Below are 18,846 nucleotides of genomic sequence, written 5' to 3' on the forward strand. Positions count from 1 at the left end.
TTTTTTATACCCACATTATTTAACTGTCATCAAATTCTATATCTTTCTTCCCAGGTTATTTCATTTAATTCACCTTTCTTATTTATTTAACCACTCTGAATATCCTTTATAAAGTAATGGGTAAAATATCCTATATGAATTATGGGAGAGTCCTCAAGAAATAAGTAGTTGAATCAATTTGTTGGCAGACAGCCCATGTATATGGGACTAAACACTAAAACATGTTAGCAGAGGTATGTGTTCTAGTTACATAGGACCTACAACAAAGATAATCGACATATGTTTAACAGCATACTATTGTATTGCATGGAAATTAACATAAATGAGAAATAGTTAATCTAGTGTCTATATTTAATATTTCTTATGCTAGACCAAAGCATACTTTTCTCACCACTCTGCATCCTTCCCAGTAATGTATAAGTGACACACACTGAAATATGAATTCCCCAAAGTCAACTAACATCCTCTTCATAGAATGTCCTCAGGTCTTAGCATGGTGTCTGGTTTAAGGGAATCTCACAATAAATTGAATGAGTAAATCTACTTACCTATCTTTCCATGTCTTTGGTTTTTTTTTAAAGATTTTATTTATTTATTAATAAGAGACAGAGAGAGAGAGAGAGAGAGGCAGAGACACAGGCAGAGGGAGAAGCAGGCTCCACGCAGGGAGCCCGATGTGGGACGCGATCCCTGGACTCCAGGATCAGGCCCTGGGCTGAAGGCGGCGCTAAACCACTGAGCCACCCGGGCTGCCCTCTCCATGTCTTTGACAGTTGTCCATGAAAACATAATATATAAGCCTCACTTCAGATTGCCTTACTGACCAACCGAGATGGTCATCCAAACCCAGTTCTGGACTTGTTTTTGAGTGCTTTACTTGTGGCTTGCATTGGCCTAATAGTCAAGTCTACAGAGTTGCGATAAGTAACTGTCCATGTTCACCAGGAGCTAACAGTATAGTGGGGAAGGTGGATAAGACAAGAAACAATGTGGAATGGCTGGTTCATATATTCCCAATGACAGAATAAAGAGGCTGGAAAATGATTCTTAGAAATTTTATTATCTTTGAAGTAATGGATTTTTAAGCAGACCACGTCAGGAAACACTTAGTAAAAGGTAAGTGGTCTAACACTCCAAGAGCCATAATTGTCTGTACTCATAACTTTAGCCAATGCTAAGAATTCCAATAATGGCCTTTCTAGCTTCTTTCTATCCCAGAGGCTCTCAACCTTATCTGCTTATGAAAACCATCTGAAAAGCATATAAAAATTTGTATAATTAAAATATAAATGCCATATTTTAAGCCTTTTCTGTCTTTTACACAATGGTGCTTTTTATTTATTGTTTTCAAAGAAGCATCTAAACCCTTGGATTTGCATATTCTTATCCAAAGGTATTCACATTTAAATGGGTTTTTGAAAATGATTAAAATGACATTCTTCACCTACAGTAGTTTGTACAAATTTGTGGCCAATTAACTCTGAATGTCAGCAGTATGACTATGGGAAAAGGGAACAACATAGATTAAAACTCTTATAAAAAATTTAAACCAAATTATGAATTTGTACCATGATTTAACTGTATCTTTCTTGCACAGTGATTCATTCCTTTATTTGTACAGTAGCTCCGTCAAATGTTGCTGTGAATTGATATTATAATCTATAAAGTGCTTGTAACCAGAAAAAAAATTTGGTATAGACTGAAAGTTCAGGCATCATTTTTTAAAAAGAAGCATCCCCAGGCAATTGTAATGTTCAATTATGGTTGAAATCATGGTTCTGTTTCTTTTCTTTCTTCTTCAGCTTGAAATAACCAGGCATCAGAAATTCAGACAGGAGGCTACCAATGGATGGCTAATACTGAAAGCTGTTTTATTATTGTAGTGCTGTAAGAACTCATGTTAGTTTATAGTTCACCCATGTGCTGGTCTGAAACACATTAGTGATGTTCTATTCCCTCCATTAGCTTAGGAGGTCTTGGCAAAGACCCTCTAGCACTGCCAAGCAAGCGAGGTCCAAATTTTACATTGATCTTTGATCTGATTTTAGAGCTGAGGTAGGAAAAGAGAACAGAAAATATAAGAACCCTAGGGATAGTGGAACTGGAAGTGAATATGGAGAGAGGGATGGAGAAAGACAGACATGAAAATAACTTGAAGTTACAAATCCCTTTTCATCTTCATTTTGCCATCATATTAACATGGATCTCAGAGGAGTGGACCAAAAATGTTTCTCCCCAAATCTGGAGAAATAATCTAATGTGGAAGTGATAGATCTTTCCATGAAAACCTAAATTTGTTCTTTATATTTATGTTTGCTTTGTTTGTTAGCTACTACACATAAGAGAAATCATATGATATTTATTTTTGTCTTCATCTTCTGGATCCCTATAATGCAGATGTTATCATGGTTGATGATGTCATAGAGTTCCCTTAACCTATTCTTTTTTATTCTTTTTTTCTTTTTTGCTATTCAATTTGGTTGCTTCTCATAACCCTGTCTTCCAGATCATTGCATCCTCTATTTTGTTGTTCATTCCCTCCAATGTATTTTTCATTTTAGTTATTGTATTCTTCAGCTCTGATTGGTTCTTTTTTAGTTTTTTTTAATCTCTTTATTAATGTTCTCACTGAGTTAATCCACTCTTTATTCAAGTCTAGTGAATATCTTTATGACCATTACTTTGAACCCTTTATCAGGTATATTATATTACTTATCATCATTTCATTTAGTTCTTTTTCTGTGATTTTTGTCTTGTGCTTTCATTTGAGACATATTCATTTATCTCCTCATTTTTTCTCTGTGTGTTTCTATGTATTAAGTAGGTCAGCTATGTCTCCTGATCTTGAAGGTAGTGGCCTTGTGTGCTGTAGAGTGCATACCTGCCCCTCTGCCACCATCACCAAAACTAGTGCTCCAAGGATTTCCCCTGTGTGAATGCTGTGTGCCCTACTGTTTTGACTGAGCTACAATTGCTGTGAGCATACTGATGAGTGGGGCTGGCCTTCTGCCCAAACAGCTACAACAATCTGGTTTGCCTACTGAGGACATACTGGGCAGAGTTTGTTCCCCACATTGTTGAGAGGCCCGGCTGCAACTATCATAGGCTTGCTGGTGGGTGGCACTGGCACTCCATCTAGCTATCTGCAATTAGCCTCTGCCACAGATGGAGGCACACCAAAGAGCAGGGCTTACAATCTGCACAGCCAGCTAAGAGGCCTGGCTATAGCAACTGCAGGTGTGCTGATGTGTGGGGTTATCTTTCCCCCTTCTCAGGGGAAGAGTCACTGGATTGGCACCAGCTGGGGTTGTCTGTCAGATGTGGGAGTGCAAGAGCCACTTTCGATGGACATCTTCAGAGGTGGGCATGTTGTGTGGAGCAGGTTATGTGGTGCTAGTAGGATGGAAAGTGTTAAAAATTGGCTCCCAAGAGAATCTAGCTATCCAGGCTGGGAAGGAGCAAGAAAAATGGTGCTTGACAGCACTTTTGTTCTTTGAGAAATCTCTTGCACATCCCTGCCCCTTTGGCACACATTTCAAGATTAGTTAGTAGATCTCCTTCATGTATACCCTAGTTGGTTTTTAAACTGCTGCTTCTGTGCTGTGTCTAAGGCCAAGTTTTTAGTGTGCTGGCTCTTTAAGGGCAGGGACCCAGTTTCCTGTCACCCTCCAGCTCTCCCTGCTTTTAACCCTGCTTATTTTTTAATTTTTTTTAAAGATTTTTATTCATTTATGAGAGAGAGGGAGAGAGAGGCAGAGACAAAGGCAGAGGGAGAAGCAGGCTCCATACAGGAAGCCCGATGTGGGATGCCATTCCGGGACTCCAGGATCCTGCCCGGGGCCAAAAGCAGTTACTAAACCATTGAGCCACCCAGGGATCCCTAAACCCTGCTGGTTTTTAAAGGCAGACATAATGGGAACTCCTACTTTGCTATATTACACTTTGCTTCTTTTTATTGTCTCTTCATAGTTTTTTTGTTCCCTGAGTTGAGGCCTTAACTGACTAGTAAACATAGTATGATTTTTGTATGTCTCAATTGGGCAAGACCAATAGATAAAAACAATTTTTTACTTTCAGACCATAACAAAGTTGATAGTGGAAGTTACTTTCAAAAGCTTTGTAATAAATTCTTTAAATATACTAGGGACAGGCATTCCATCTCTTGTATAATTTAGAATTATATCTAGATCCAGAAACATAAAGTTCTACTCTAGTAAGCTGAGAGCACCTTAATTTCTTGAGTAACAAGATGTTTGGAGTTGGACTCCAAAGTGACTGCAAATGTCTAGAGACTTAGTCTCTTATTTCATGTTTTACTATCTTTTTTTTTTTAAGCATATGACCTTTGGTCTCATGATCAGAAGATTACTGCTACTCCTACGGCATTATGTCTACTTTCCTAGGATAAGGAAGCAAAGAGTAAGGAGATAAACCCAAAGTTCCATGCCAGCGGAGTTCATCCCTTTATGTCTTTCCCAGAAGCCCACCCAGAAGTTTTCTAAAACATTTCACTATCTATCTTGATCATATGTCCACCAGTACTTGCAAGGAAGACCAGTATGAACTAAATTGGTCAGAAAATTCGTCACCCAATTTCTCTTATTCACCTCTCCCCAACTTCCTTTGCTCCTAAATGCAAATATCTGGAATGAAATTAAGAAGACCAGTACAAGCCACAAAGCTTAAAGTCAGTGTCAAGATTGTTGATACTCACTTCAGAAACCACAGGCTTATGACAGGGTTGGATAAGTGAAACATCACTTCAGACATGGAATAGAGGAACTGACATTTTCCTCTTAAAAGTGCTGAGAGGATATTTTAAAACTTCAGGCTTTTAAATAACAGAGTAGTTGTTTTAACTTCAGCTTACAGAGTTCTTGCTAAGAATTGTGCCACTAGATGCTCTCTCAGAAAAAAATAGAAGTAACTTCAGAGAAAGAAACACTTAGGATTTTATCTTCAAATTATCTCAGGATCTAGATAGCAATTTGTGTTGCCAGATTAATATGGGAAGACATTTTGGTGGCAGTGTTGCTTTTCTTATGTTATCAACTACCAATTCCACATATCAATGTGTGAGCTTCGATATTTGATGCTTCATCTAAGAATATCAGGCAGGGGTATTATTTCTATAGGTGTACAGTGAATACATTTATTAATGCTGAATTGAAATACTTAAAATAATAAGTGTGTCCATCTTATACATAAATAATACATACTAGTTTTAAAATCCACTCACTTTTTTAAATAAATATTTGAATCTCCATTAGGAGTTGCAGTTTCCAACCTAATTATTGAGTTTTCCTTGGTATATAACCACATGCATATAAACACATATAAAAAAAATAAAATTCTCTGTTTTCCTTATTAAACCAGTCTTGATTACTCACCAATAGTGATAACAATTAAAACACAACACACACACACACACACACACACACACACACACACACCCATGGACAAAACCTCACATGCCTATCATTATTTCAAAGAGTAGTTAAGTTTACTTCACCGATTCTCTGATCAAGGAGAATAGAACTTTCATTTCACTTTGATGTTAACTACAGTTGAAGAATCTAAAATATTATAAAGAAAGACAAATTCACAAAAATTAATTTATTTGTAAAAAAAGTTCCTGGAATTTCTTTTAGAAAACAGATTCAAATTTTACTTAATGGTTCTAATTTGAATACAGCAACAGTTTGATGAATATTTAGATCTTGGGAAGTATGGTGGAACATATTTATCAAAAGGGTTTCAGTTAATTCATCGCCTTGTATTTTGTGTTATGACCTTCACATTTAAAATAATCATGACCTGCTGTCCGAGATCTGTGTTGTGTTGTAATTTGTCAGTAGAAATGATACATGAGTTGTTTATATACTCTGAGGAAAGATATTCTTTGTTTGAGGGTCAAAATGTTGACTATGATCACTTTACTGTTAATTTATAGAAACATTTACTTTTTGTTTAAAAAAACATAATTTTTTAAAATTAGGGCCACAAATCTGCATTCTGTCCATACCTAATTGTCTAGTGCTCCTACAGAATTAACCTCTCCTAAAATAAGTCATCAAAGTAGAATAGCTAGAGTTGTTTTCTTTTTATAAGATCTTATTTATTTATTTATTTATTTATTTATTTATTTATTTATTTGAGAGAGAAAGTGTGTGTGAGGGAGAGAGCATGAGTGAGGGGGAGGCAGAGAGAGAAGCAGACTCCCTGCTGAGCAGGGAGCCTCAAGTGGGACTTGAACCCAGAATCCTGGATCATGAGCTGAGCTGAAGGCAGGCACTTAACCGAATGAGCCACCCAGGTGCCTTTTTAGGTGTTGTTTAACACTTTTGCAACTAATTTTTGTATTGGTAGTAGTCCATCATAGTCAATACTTAGAATGTTCATTAGAGATTTTACCTTGAAACTATTCTTTAATAACACAAATACCAATATGTAATCTAACTTAGACAAAGTAAATCCCCTTTTCTAAGATCAACTGGTCTTCAGTAATGGTATCAAGACCATTCATTGGGAGGGAATTGTCTTTAGTGCTGGGACAAATGGATATCCAGATGTAAAAGAACGAAGTTCACATCACATATAACTCAAAATGAGTCAAAATGTAAATTTAAGAGCTGCAACCATAAGTATATGTATTTCAAAATTTTCTACTTTGTAATAAAATCATAAGGTAATGGTGCTGTTTAGAGAACAGTTTTCACTTAGAAAAAAAAAAATTCGTTCACCATTTTGATCCCTCAAAAGGAGAATAAAATTTTTGGCACAGATATCTCTGTGATGTCCTCAGAAAGCTGAAAGTTAAGCTGAAAAGTGTCAAAACATATAATTAAGCAGAACGTTTACAACTTTGTTTCTTCTTTCCAACAGCCTGAGATAGGTTTTATTTCCGATTAAACAATAATTGATTCTAATTATTTTCTCTGTTTTTGAGTTATAAAAACAGGGAAAAGTTATTTGAAATTGCTAGTAGCACTGTTGTGATAAATAATTATTTCAAGTTCTTTTTTTAAGATTTATTCATGAGAGACAGATTGAGAGAGAGAGAGAGAGAGGAAGAGACACAGCAGAGAGAGAGAAGCAGGCTCCATGCAGGGAGCCCGACATGGGACTCAATCCCAGGTCTCCAGGATAACGCCCTGGGCTGAAGAAGGTGCTAAACCGCTGAGCCACCCGGGCTACCCTCGAGTTCTTAAATGTAAAACTAGAATGATTATTATTTTATAGTTTCTACTTCAACAAAAACATATGTCCCCCATATATACTATCATATCATAGGAATGTGTATGTTATCTTGATTCATACTAATACCAAAGCCTGTCATTCAATTATATACTATACTAAGATTTATATATATATATACTAATATATATACTAATATATATATATATCCATATGAGCATAGATATATCAAATGTCTGTATATATATATAGATATATATATTATTTTTCCATTATATTTTTATTTCTCCACCTTGGATATTTAATCTAGATGTTTAAACTTTTACAAAAACTATTACATAATATGTAACACACGTGTTTCATACATCTTTTGTATGATGCTTAAGGGATAAATTGGTCTACCACATGCTTGCTGAAAGACTAGGCATTTTTACATATAGAACTAAATAATTTTATAATAAAATCACTATATTCCCTTTGTGTATGCTTTGTAATTTCTGCCTGCAGCAAAGCTTATAGTAGAGGAGGTTTCCATTGGACAAGTCTCTCCTTTATTTTAGAAGGATTATACCTATTTTTAAAAAATCTGATATTAGAGTTACTCTTTCTCATTCTTTAGAGATCTTTCAAGATATTTATTTCTCCCATTTCAGTTCTTGCTCTCCCTTTCTCTCCCTCTCCCCTTCCTTCCATCTCTTTTTTCATCACTACCTATCATGCATTAAGAATTGTACTAGATGCTAAGAATGAAAATAATCAAAACAAAGTTTCAAACCCCAAAGAACTGTCAGTCTATAAAGAGAACAAAGAAGCAAAATGAACAGTACAGTGTAGGTTAAATTACAGGTAGAGTGAGTTCTAGATGTGCTAAAGAGAACATCCCAACTCTTCTCAGGGTATCCCATGTTATTTGGTTGAGAAGATGATACCAGAGAGATAGTCTAAAGAGTAAATAGATCCTCAAGGGAGAGGGAGCATTTTTAATTGGAAAAATGCAAATTGTTTGATAAGGCTCTAGTTTCATGCATATACACATTTTCATTTTACTGTTCTCACTACTTTGGCCACCAGAAAATCCACAGAAGATTTTCTAATGGCAACATCATCACCAAGATAATTTTCTCTGTGTATTGATTTGAGCCTACTCTTTGTTTTAATCAGAAGCAAATTATTTAAAAGGTTTTAAATCTACTCAAATGTGGATTTATCCTTTTTTCATATTAGATTTAGCTGTCCAAAGTTTTTATGGTTGTTTCCATGAGTCATAGCTCTCCTCATTTTTCTCATGCATTTGTTTTCTCTCATAGGGGAGCACCTAAGGGGAATTGATTTTCTCATATCTACATGATAATTTAAGAAAGAAAATGGGATTAAATATAGATATGATAGTTCCTAGGTTTGGAGACTATTGCATATCCCATTGCATTGCATTTCTTGTTATCTATCTCCTTTTTACCATTTATACCACTGCACACATCACCAGTAATGAATCAACCTGCTCTGGAAACATTTACACCCTCAACAAAATATTACACAGAAGAACCCTCAACAAAATATTACACAGAAGAATGCAGTTTTCCTTAATTTTTAAAAATTTAAACATCTAATTATTTGTGTTTTAATCCTAACATTTGATTAAATCAACAGAAGTCCCTATATACTTCCTGATTCAACATGAGAAGTGGTATTTCACTATTGTTTCCTGATATGTCTTGAAACAGAGTAAAGAGATCAGAAGGAACTCTAAACTTCCAAATCTCTTGTGCTTCAACATTAGAATATGCTCCATGGATTTGAAGCCTTTCTGAAAGGGCTAATTCTGTAGTCAAGTTACTTTCAATTCTGCTTTCACTACTGCACAAAACGGCACAGATATATCTTCTCTCCAGGAGAGACATTGATGTGTTTACAGATTCTTTAATATAGAGACACTGAATAGGAAAAAAAAAAACAACATAATTATATTGCTTATGGTTCATCCTCCTTTCCCTGTCTTCCAGGGTTGGAGAAATACTCTATAAAAGGAAGTTCAGAGTAACAGCCACCAGATTGAACCAGACTGTACTGTGGGAGCAAATATAAAGTAATAAACACACACAAAGATCAATTCTCTACATTGCTATAGAGAATTGATCACGATTCTATTTGTATTTATTTGAGAGGTTAAAGGCTAGGAGCTATTTGAATACATTTGGAAAGTCCTCAGAAGTAGTTGGAAATAATGTTAGTAAACTGTACTACAGTTTCTTCATTTCTATAAAAGTGGACATATTCTGATGCACGAAGTGTCACATTGAATTTAGCTGCTTAAAATATTAAAACTAGTCCCTAGCACATTCTGGTCTTATTATTTCTGTAGACCTATGACACAATGCTTAATTTATTAATTTTTTTGAGATAGAAAAGTATAATGCAATAATAAAGACTGTGAGTTTTGGAACCATACAAATAGGAGTTTGAAATCATCTCCCATTTACTGGCTGTATGACACTAGGCAAGTTACTTTGTCCACCAGAGGCTTTATCTTTTTATCTGGAAAATGAAAATAGTAATAGAATATATGGAATATATATGACAATTAAGTGAGTTAGTGATAAAAAAAAGCATTTAATGAAGGAGTTGACAACTCAAATGCCAAAAAATAAATAAATGGTAGCATTTAATTAGGCAGATATTGAATAGTTATGCTGTAGCCTTTCAGATAGGGGTTTCATTTCTTGTACACAGAGTACTTGGAAGAGTAACTGGATATATGAACTTTTTCAATAACAAAGATACTATTTATACTGATTAGTATTGCAATGTACTATTAACATCATAGACTGAAGGGAGAAATGGTTCTTTTAATATATCTTTGGGATCAGTTTAGGTGATTATATAGGATGTATCTACTACTACTTTTTTTACTTGTAGTAATAATAAACCTACAGTAGAGAACCTCCTGTAATCCTTCCCATTTGTAAGATTTTAATTGTTCATTTTTGTAGAAATGATTATAAGAGAAATTCAGTTCCAGTCAATCTACTCAGTTTTGTTAGTTAATATGCAGTCTTCACCTGCAGTAAAGAAGGTGACTGAGCTACTGGTAAGCTAATATTTTATCAGAACCATGTACCAACTGCTCCTTTTATAGAGAGAATGAAAAATGAATGGACACAGAAACATATTACCAATAAAAGAAAAAGAAATGTCTCAAGAAACCAATCTTAATGAACCAGATCTTATAGACAGGTCAAAATAATGATCTTATCATATAGAAAGGTTAAAATAAAGGTCAGGAAAGCAATGCATAAACAAAGTAGGAATTTCAACAAAGATATAGAAACTGGTTAAAAAACACCAAAATAAATCGTAGAGCTGAAGAGTACAATAACTGAACTGAAAAATTCAAGGGTTCAATAGCAAACTAGATCAAGAAGAAAAAGATCAGCAAACTCAAGGAAAGGGTAGTGTTATTCATCCAATAAGTGGACCAAAAAGAAAAAGGAATGAAAACGAGTGAAGGTAGCATAAGGGATTTAGGGGACTTCATCAGCAGATCAGTATATGCATCATAAAGTTCCCAAGAGAAGAAGAGAGAGACAAAGGGGATGAAAGCATAATAAAAGAAATAATGACTGGAAACCTCCTTAAACTGGACAAAGAAACAGAAATCCAGATCCAGGAAACCCAAAGAATGTAAAAAAGATGACTCCAAAGAGACTACATTTATATCCTGAAATAGGCTACTGTCATTTTAAGATGTTTTATCTAAACATTACAGTAAACACTAAGCAAAAAACCTATAGTAGACTCACAAAAGGAACAGAATCAAGAGTCCAGAGGAAAGCTCATGCATATATGATCAATTGATTTTTTTTAAATTTTTATTTATTTATAATAGTCACACAGAGAGAGAGAGAGAGAGAGAGGCAGAGACATAGGCAGAGAGAGAAGCAGGCTCCATGCTCCGGGAGCCCAACGTGGGACTCAATCCCGGGTCTCCAGGATCACACCCTGGGCCAAAGGCAGGCGCTAAACTGCTGCGTCACCCAGGGATCCCTGATCAATTGATTTTTGACGAAGGAACCAAGCATATACAATGGAGAAAGGATAGCTTCTTTAATAAATGATGTTGGGAAACTAGACTTGTATTATATCCTATATACAAATATCAACTAAAATGGGATAAAGATTTGAATGTAAGATCTGAAGCCATAAAACTCATAGAGGAAAACATAGGGGGTAAGCTCCTTGATGTCTTGACAATGCTTATTTGGATTTGACACCAAAAGCAAAGGCAACAAAACCAAAAATCAACAAGTGGAGCTACATCAAACTAAGGACCTTCTGCACTGCAAAGGAAACCATCACCAAAATGAGCAGGCATTTTATGAAATGGCAGAAAATATTTGCAAACCACATATATGACAAGGGGTTAATATCCAAAATATGGGAGGAACTCACACAATTACAGAAGACATACAAATGGCCAACAGGTACATGACAAGATGCTCAACATCACTAGTATTAGGGAAATGCAAATTAAAGGAACAGTGTGTTATCACCTCATACCTTTAGGATGTCTGTTATCAAAAAGATAAGAGATAATGCTTTTGAGGATATGGAGAAAAGGGAACCTTTGTACGCCATTGTTGGGAATGTAAACTGGCGAAGTCATTATAGAGGTTCTTCAAGAAATTAAAATAAAAAGACTATATGCATCACTAATTTCCCTTTAGGTATATATTCAAAGGAAACAAAATTACTATCTCAAAATGGTATCTGTACTCCCATGTTCACAACAGCATTATTCTCAACAGCCAAGATCTGGAACCAACCTAAATGTCTGCCGATAGATAACTGGACAAATATAATATGGTATATCTATACACGATTGAATATTATTCAGCCTTAAAAATTAAAGAAGTTCTATCATTTGTAACAACATGAATGTACCTGGAGGGCATCATGCTAAACAAAATAAGCCAGATAGAGAAAGACAAATACTTCACTTACAGCTGGAATCTTCGTTGCCAGGGACTGGGGTTAAGGGAAAGAGGGAGGCTGGTTAAAAGGTACAAACTTTCCATTATCAAATGAATAAAGCCTGAGAATCTAATATATAGCATGGTGTGTATAGTTGATAATGTAAAATTGAAACTTGCTAAGAGAATAGAACTTAAATATGTTCATTAAAAAATAAAAATAAAAATGAGATGATAGCTGTGTTCATTAACTCAATGCTCCGTGTCTTTTCACAATGTATATGCATATCAAATCATCATGGTTTATATATTATTACAATTTCATTTATCATTTCTCAGTAAAGCTGTAAAAAAATTAAAACATGAACATTTTGTACACTTAAGTCCATACGTTTTTATATGTGCAGCATTTGCCTCTGTTTACTGATTCTTAGAATTGTGGTAATACATGTTTATCCTGCTGCTTTTCCCTTTTCTGTTTGGTATGCTTTTTTTCTTCTTTTTTTTAAAAACAATCAATCTACTTCCACTTAGTCTATTTCTTTTGAGGTTGCTGACTAACTCTTGGTATGCTTCTACTCCACACCATGTTTGAAATCATTATATTATTATTGATAGCATCAGAACAACAAGTGACATATGTTTGGATGAGATTAATAGCCATGCAGCTGGAAGATTAGATTGCCAAACCATGCACTCAAGTTAAGAGTCTGTATTTATAACTGTTTAATATTGGCAGAATTTTTTCAGAGAGTCCAAAATCTGCTCTGGAGTTCAGAGGTTGATATGAGCCTGTCCCTGTGAAATGATGCTGGTGATATAAATTAGGAATATGCTTGGTGACTCTGATGTATAGAACCAAATACAAAACAAGGTAGGAGCTTACTTTAATCATGACCTTTGAAAATTTCTGAGTGATAGTGTGGGAGGCTTTTTTAGGAATGGAATTGGAACAAGATGTGCTTCTTCCCATGAGTAAACTGTGAGATCAGGTTTTTAAAATTGTTTTTAATTACGATTTCTGTGCCCAGTCCTTGAAGGTGCCAGTCAAGCTGAAAAGCAATGTTGTTTATTTCATTGTCAGGACAAAAGTATGATGGAAAAGAGGGTTCCCAACATGCTCTGGAACCAATTTAAACATTCTGAGGAAAAAACTTTCCCCACTTGATACTTAGGTAAAATAATTTCTTTGAGTGAATTTTGAGTTCAGGTCTTCTCAAAGGAATTTCTGTTATAGTTATTTATACTTTTATTTAACATATTTAACAATAAGCACAATAGGAAATTTGTTTTTCAGGCCACTATTTTTTAACCAAAAAAGCTAATTTTTTGTTTCATAGTTTACAGATTTTGAAACCTAAGAATTTTTTCTCATTTATACATTTTTTCTTTAATTTTTGAGTTTTTTTTTAAATTAAGCCAGTTACAAAAGAAAAAAAAATAACTTAAGTAGAGGAGAATTATGTCTGCCAATGGACACAAATGAGATTTGGCTACCAGGTTCTAAGTTTTATATAATAGTGATAATTTTAAATTGGCAATATAATTTTTTATTTACACATGATATCAAGAATGTATGAGGAACAGAACAAATAAAAAAGCAAAACAAGTAGGAGAAGAGACAATGGATATGTTTTTGCCTATAAGTTTTATTAAAAAATGGATAGAGTAGCTTATGAAAACCAAGCAATATTGAACTGGTATGTCAAAATTATTCAAACTCTTGAAGATACATGGAACTTTCTGGAAAATGGCTTTAGTAACTTCAGAGATCCACATTAGTTAAGTCTATCATATTTGGGTTCTTATTTTAAAAATCCTTCAAATGATCTGGAGAAATTTGAAATCATTTGTTAAACATTTTCATAAAATAGTCCCCTGTCAATATAAGGCACAGTTCTTTAAAGAATTTTATTATGTATATTTATTAGTTAATAAAAATTAATATACAGCCATATTCTAAAATGCACTTTTTTTTTACTTTTTAATATTTCTAAAACAGAATGCATTCCACAACTACAATGAGACAGCTACTCATAGTTTAATGATTCAAGTTATGTGCCTTGATGATTCTGTGCATGTTGAGTTTAATTGTCATCTAAAAGTTTTCAAAAATTATTATCCTGTAATTGGACATTGAAAGAAAAAGACATTGTGCAATCAGCAGGGCACAAAAGCAGGGTGGCACAGCACAAGTCCAGTAAAGTGAAGCATTAAGTTATCTTTGGAAGAATAACTTCAATTCCTTATTTTCTTGCAAAGCAACAAAATATATTACACATCCTAAGGAAACAAGATATCCCCAAGCAAATGAAGTTGTGTTACTGTTATCTTTTAAAATTCTTATCAAATACCAAGTAATGCAACTCATGACAGCTGAAAAGATATGAATACATTAGAGTAGGTTAAAGAAATTCCAAAGTGACAAGCATCTATTGTGACCAATTTATGTATTATTCCGGGCTCTTTAAAAAGCATGTGTCTTAGGATTTTTTCCAACAGCATATTTTTCTTAAGTAATGTTACATAAAATGGTAATGTTATGAGTGGTTTCATCTTAGAGTCTTTATGAAATGTGAGGTATTATAGTAAGCCAAATATTTATAAATGATATGTATGTACTACTTTCCTGTTTTGTATGAACTGTTTTAATAGTCTTTATCAATTATTTATGTGACATCTATATAACAGTATTTTATGCACACACATTCATGTTTTCTATCTGAATGACCCATGGATATTGCTCATTTCCTGCAGTTCATACACCATATGTTGGAGAACATTTATGTAATCAAATTCCCTCTAGCATGAAAGTTTTATTTACTCATGTACTAATTCATTACTTTTTTTTTTCCTCTGAGTAATTCTAATGCCCAACATGGGACTCAAAGTCATGATTCTGAGATCAAGAGTCACATGTTCTATCAACTGATCCAGCCAAGCACCCCTTCATTACTTTTTATTAAATTACCAGATTTGGATTCTTAAAAAGAATAGTGCAATAAATTATTATTTATATGCCTACATGTACAGGATACTATGGGATCTATTACATCCTGGATTTCTCTCTCCCCCCACATCCTGTTTTCAATTGTCAACACAATAAGAGCTAAGAATAGCAGATACTGACAGATCTTAGCTTTTTGCCTCGCTAGGACATATCCTAGGTCAAACAAAACTATTTTCCCCAAGTTTATAAGCCTTTCCAGGGAGTATGGCTACCACCTCATGTAGAAATACAAAGATCTAGCTCCCATACCTCAATTTGGAATAATGCCAAAGGACCATCCCACCTCCATCAGGACCTAGACTATGGCTTCAGTTGTTGTGGATCTGCTTCTCTCTATGCTCAATTCTGCCTTTCTCACTTTCTTACAGGTGTTACCTCCTGATAAACTTGAATACAACTTCATATCTCAGAATCTGATTCCAGGTAAACCCAACCTAAGATAGTATATTATATTTCTGATTCTCAATGTGGAAAGAACACTGTTCATGGAATTTTGAATGCCAATTTATCTATATATTTTTAAATAAATTGTATTTGTAATAGAACAGTACCATGAGTTAAATAAAGTAAGAAAATTAGGAAGTGGTATTATTAAGGCAGGCTGATCAGTGATTTAAAAAGAAAATTAGCCTGCTAGATAAAAACTCACACCCTACAGAAGTTTATTTTCTTATCATGAAAAAATAGTAAATGGATCTTATTGTGGTGATTCAGTGTTCCTCTCATAGTACAGTTCACCTAGGGCATTGTCACAACTTACATCCTGAGGACAACAGAATGGAAAAGAGAGTGGAAAGTGGGTAATACTCCTTAAATGCTGTAGCCTAAAAATTACATACATCACTTCTGTTCACATTCCACTGGCCTGACTCCATTAGTTACTTGCAGGAGAAGCTAGGAAAGGTTGTCTAGAGCCCAGGAAGAAAAAATGTATTTTTTATAAACTATCAGAGCCTGCCTTATAGGTACCTTTCTCAGAATGCAAATGAACTCCCAGGAAAGATGGTCAAGTAAATATATATTTACCTACACCTCAGTCATCTTGAAATGAAAACAAATGAACCAGTCACGAAGAATGAGGCTTATTTTAAACAATAACTCAGAAATTGTTAAAACCGTAACTAATGTTTATAGCTAGACACCATGCAATTTTGAAAATATTGACAAAAGAACTCCAGATGTAATATGCCCTTCCTAATGTAAGCAAAAAGTGAAAAAATATCCCAAAATGCCCTCAAACAGTCTCTACTTTGAAGGATGAGAATGAATAATTTGTTTGAATCTTTGAGGAAATTAAGAATACTACTTAAAATCCAAATAAAATTTCAAATAGAATTTTGAAAACTGAAAGAATTATTCTTGAATTGGAATAATAAATAGATGGCACGAGCCAGAAAATGAAATATAATGAAGGGGAATGCTTTCCATTTAAATGTGCTATACAATAATTGAAACACATTAATACTACTGCAATAACTGACAGATAATTCAGTACTTAGTGCAGTGACTGTTGCATAGTAGGTGCTTGAAAAATGGTTCTTTAGTAAGTGAATGAATTAACTGATAAATAATAGAAGAGCCATAAATTGATAAAATTATAAATATTATATAGTTATCATAGCATTTCAAATGAGTGAGGAAAAGATGAGTTAACTAAATATTGATAAAATAAGACATTAATGACCTGGAAAAAAATTAAGTCTCTACTATTAGAAGCAACCAACTCCAGTGCATGCATTTCACAAATATTTTATTTTTACCAAATAAATAAAATCATAGACTATTGAACAAACCAAAAAGATTGTATTGTTCATCCTCATCACCTTATATTAGAAAAAAACTGAGTTTAGGGTTTCTGTCAAAAGGCCAATTAATTTAATAGAGAGCCATAACCTGGTATGCAATTCAGTGCTTGTTCTACTATGTTATCCTTTTTTTGGAGAGGGTTAAACACACATGGAGCCTTCTGTGAGGCTTAAATTTAATTCCTTAACATTCTCATCTATAGAGACATAAATGAAGAATGGAATTAAAAGGTAATTGGGGGGGGGGCGGTCCCTGGGTAGCTTAGCGGTTTAGAGCCTGCCTTCTGCCCAGGGCATGATCCTGGGGTCTCAGGATCAAGTCCAGCATTGGGCTTCCTGCGTGGAGCCTGGTTCTCCCTCTGCCTGGGTCTCTGCCTCTCTCTCCCTCTCTCTCTCTCTCTGTATCCCTCGTGAATAAATAAATGGAATCTTAAAGAAAAAAAAAAGGTAATTAGGCTTGTAATATTTAAAGTATAAATATTTCTTATTTTCAAAAAACTTAAATAAAAGTTTGTAACTTCACAACAATTCTTATCAGAGTAAGTTCTAGAGTTTAATAATACACTTTGTCTTCCAAATGTCTAAACTCAATCTTATTTGCTGTGGCTTGAGCCTTTTCCCTCATATTCTTCTTGGAGTCATTCATGAAAAATTCTACAGAGTTGACATTTATATAACTTAATTTTAGTGGGAATCTAGAGATAGCAAAAAGTGCACATTTTTTTCAAGCAACATTATATTAGTTTGACTCTAGTTTCAGGAGTTTCAAATGTAAGAAATGGCGCTGTCAAAGGAATAGACGCTATTCAGGTGTAATACTGATATGAGAAGTTTTAAATCATTTTCTGTAATAGTTGGCCTAGCCCTGAAACAGTTCTGTTTTGGAGGTTGAAAAGTGTAGATACACTTGGTGCCTTGCTTGATTCTCCTTCGCTGGCTTGTGTCCTGACCCATGTCCCAGCCAGTGTTGAGTATGGGTTGCTAACAGCTCAGAGTCACCTGTCCTCTCCTGAGAATTGCCACTTGGCCTGGAAAATGACACTATCACCACAAACGGTAGTCTGTAGCTCATGATTGACTGATACTGGAGTACAAAAGTTCAGCTCCTTGTCCACATAGGACATTGCATTACTATTCATGCTCCAGAGCTCATCTGGGGTCAGAATAACTGTGAATTTCAGCTGAGTCCTCATCTTTGCCCAGGTTCGTTGTAACCCATATCTCTCACAGGTTTTACCTGAGTGCACTCCCTAAGATACTTGCACAAGAATCCTTGCAACAGGCTCTGATTGTAGAGGACACAAGGGGCAGGAGTTTCTGGTTCCAGCAGATAAATTGTTTTGCTTTGAACCACCAACCAAAACAAGCAAAAAGAACTCTTATTTGAAAATATGATGCCCTCTGTTGATATCCTGTGATAATATATTGAGTCTGCCAGCTTCCAAACATTCTCCTAAACTGTCTCTGTTCTCTCCTAACTTGTGACATATGGAAATATATACTTACTTATTCCTTATACCCATCTGTTTCTTCACCCTACTTAGTGTATGACATTGTCTAGTGGTTTAACTATAGCTACTTTTCCCCCCTCAATTTCTCATACAGAACTAGGTTTTAGCTAAAGTATGACTTCATGACCCACTTCACATGGCAGTAAGCAGAGAGATAATCATAAAACCTAGCTATGTGAACCAAGGGGTGGGTGTCTACAGTCTCTTTGAATAGTAATACTGAATTATGAAGATCACATAAACAGAAATGTAGGGGCAGTCAGTCATTTACTTTTCCATTCAATCATACATTCAATAATTATATGTCATATATCTCTTGTGTACCAAAAACTGCTCTGGCTGGAAATAGTGCGGCA

At 34.6% G+C, this 18,846-nt stretch overlaps 1 long non-coding RNA gene across 1 annotated transcript in view; it reads left to right on the forward strand.

The window, feature by feature from the left end:
- Positions 1-18,846, forward strand: part of LOC144280927 (uncharacterized) — a 764,680-nt gene that overhangs the window by 648,006 nt on the left and 97,828 nt on the right. Inside the window, exon 10 of the long non-coding RNA XR_013349369.1 lies at positions 15,543-15,597. This is a non-coding gene — a long non-coding RNA (uncharacterized LOC144280927). The remainder of the gene's footprint in view (positions 1-15,542; positions 15,598-18,846) is intronic.

The sequence above is a fragment of the Canis aureus genome, chromosome 12 (genome assembly GCF_053574225.1).
Source record: "Canis aureus isolate CA01 chromosome 12, VMU_Caureus_v.1.0, whole genome shotgun sequence".
NCBI lineage: Eukaryota > Metazoa > Chordata > Mammalia > Carnivora > Canidae > Canis > Canis aureus.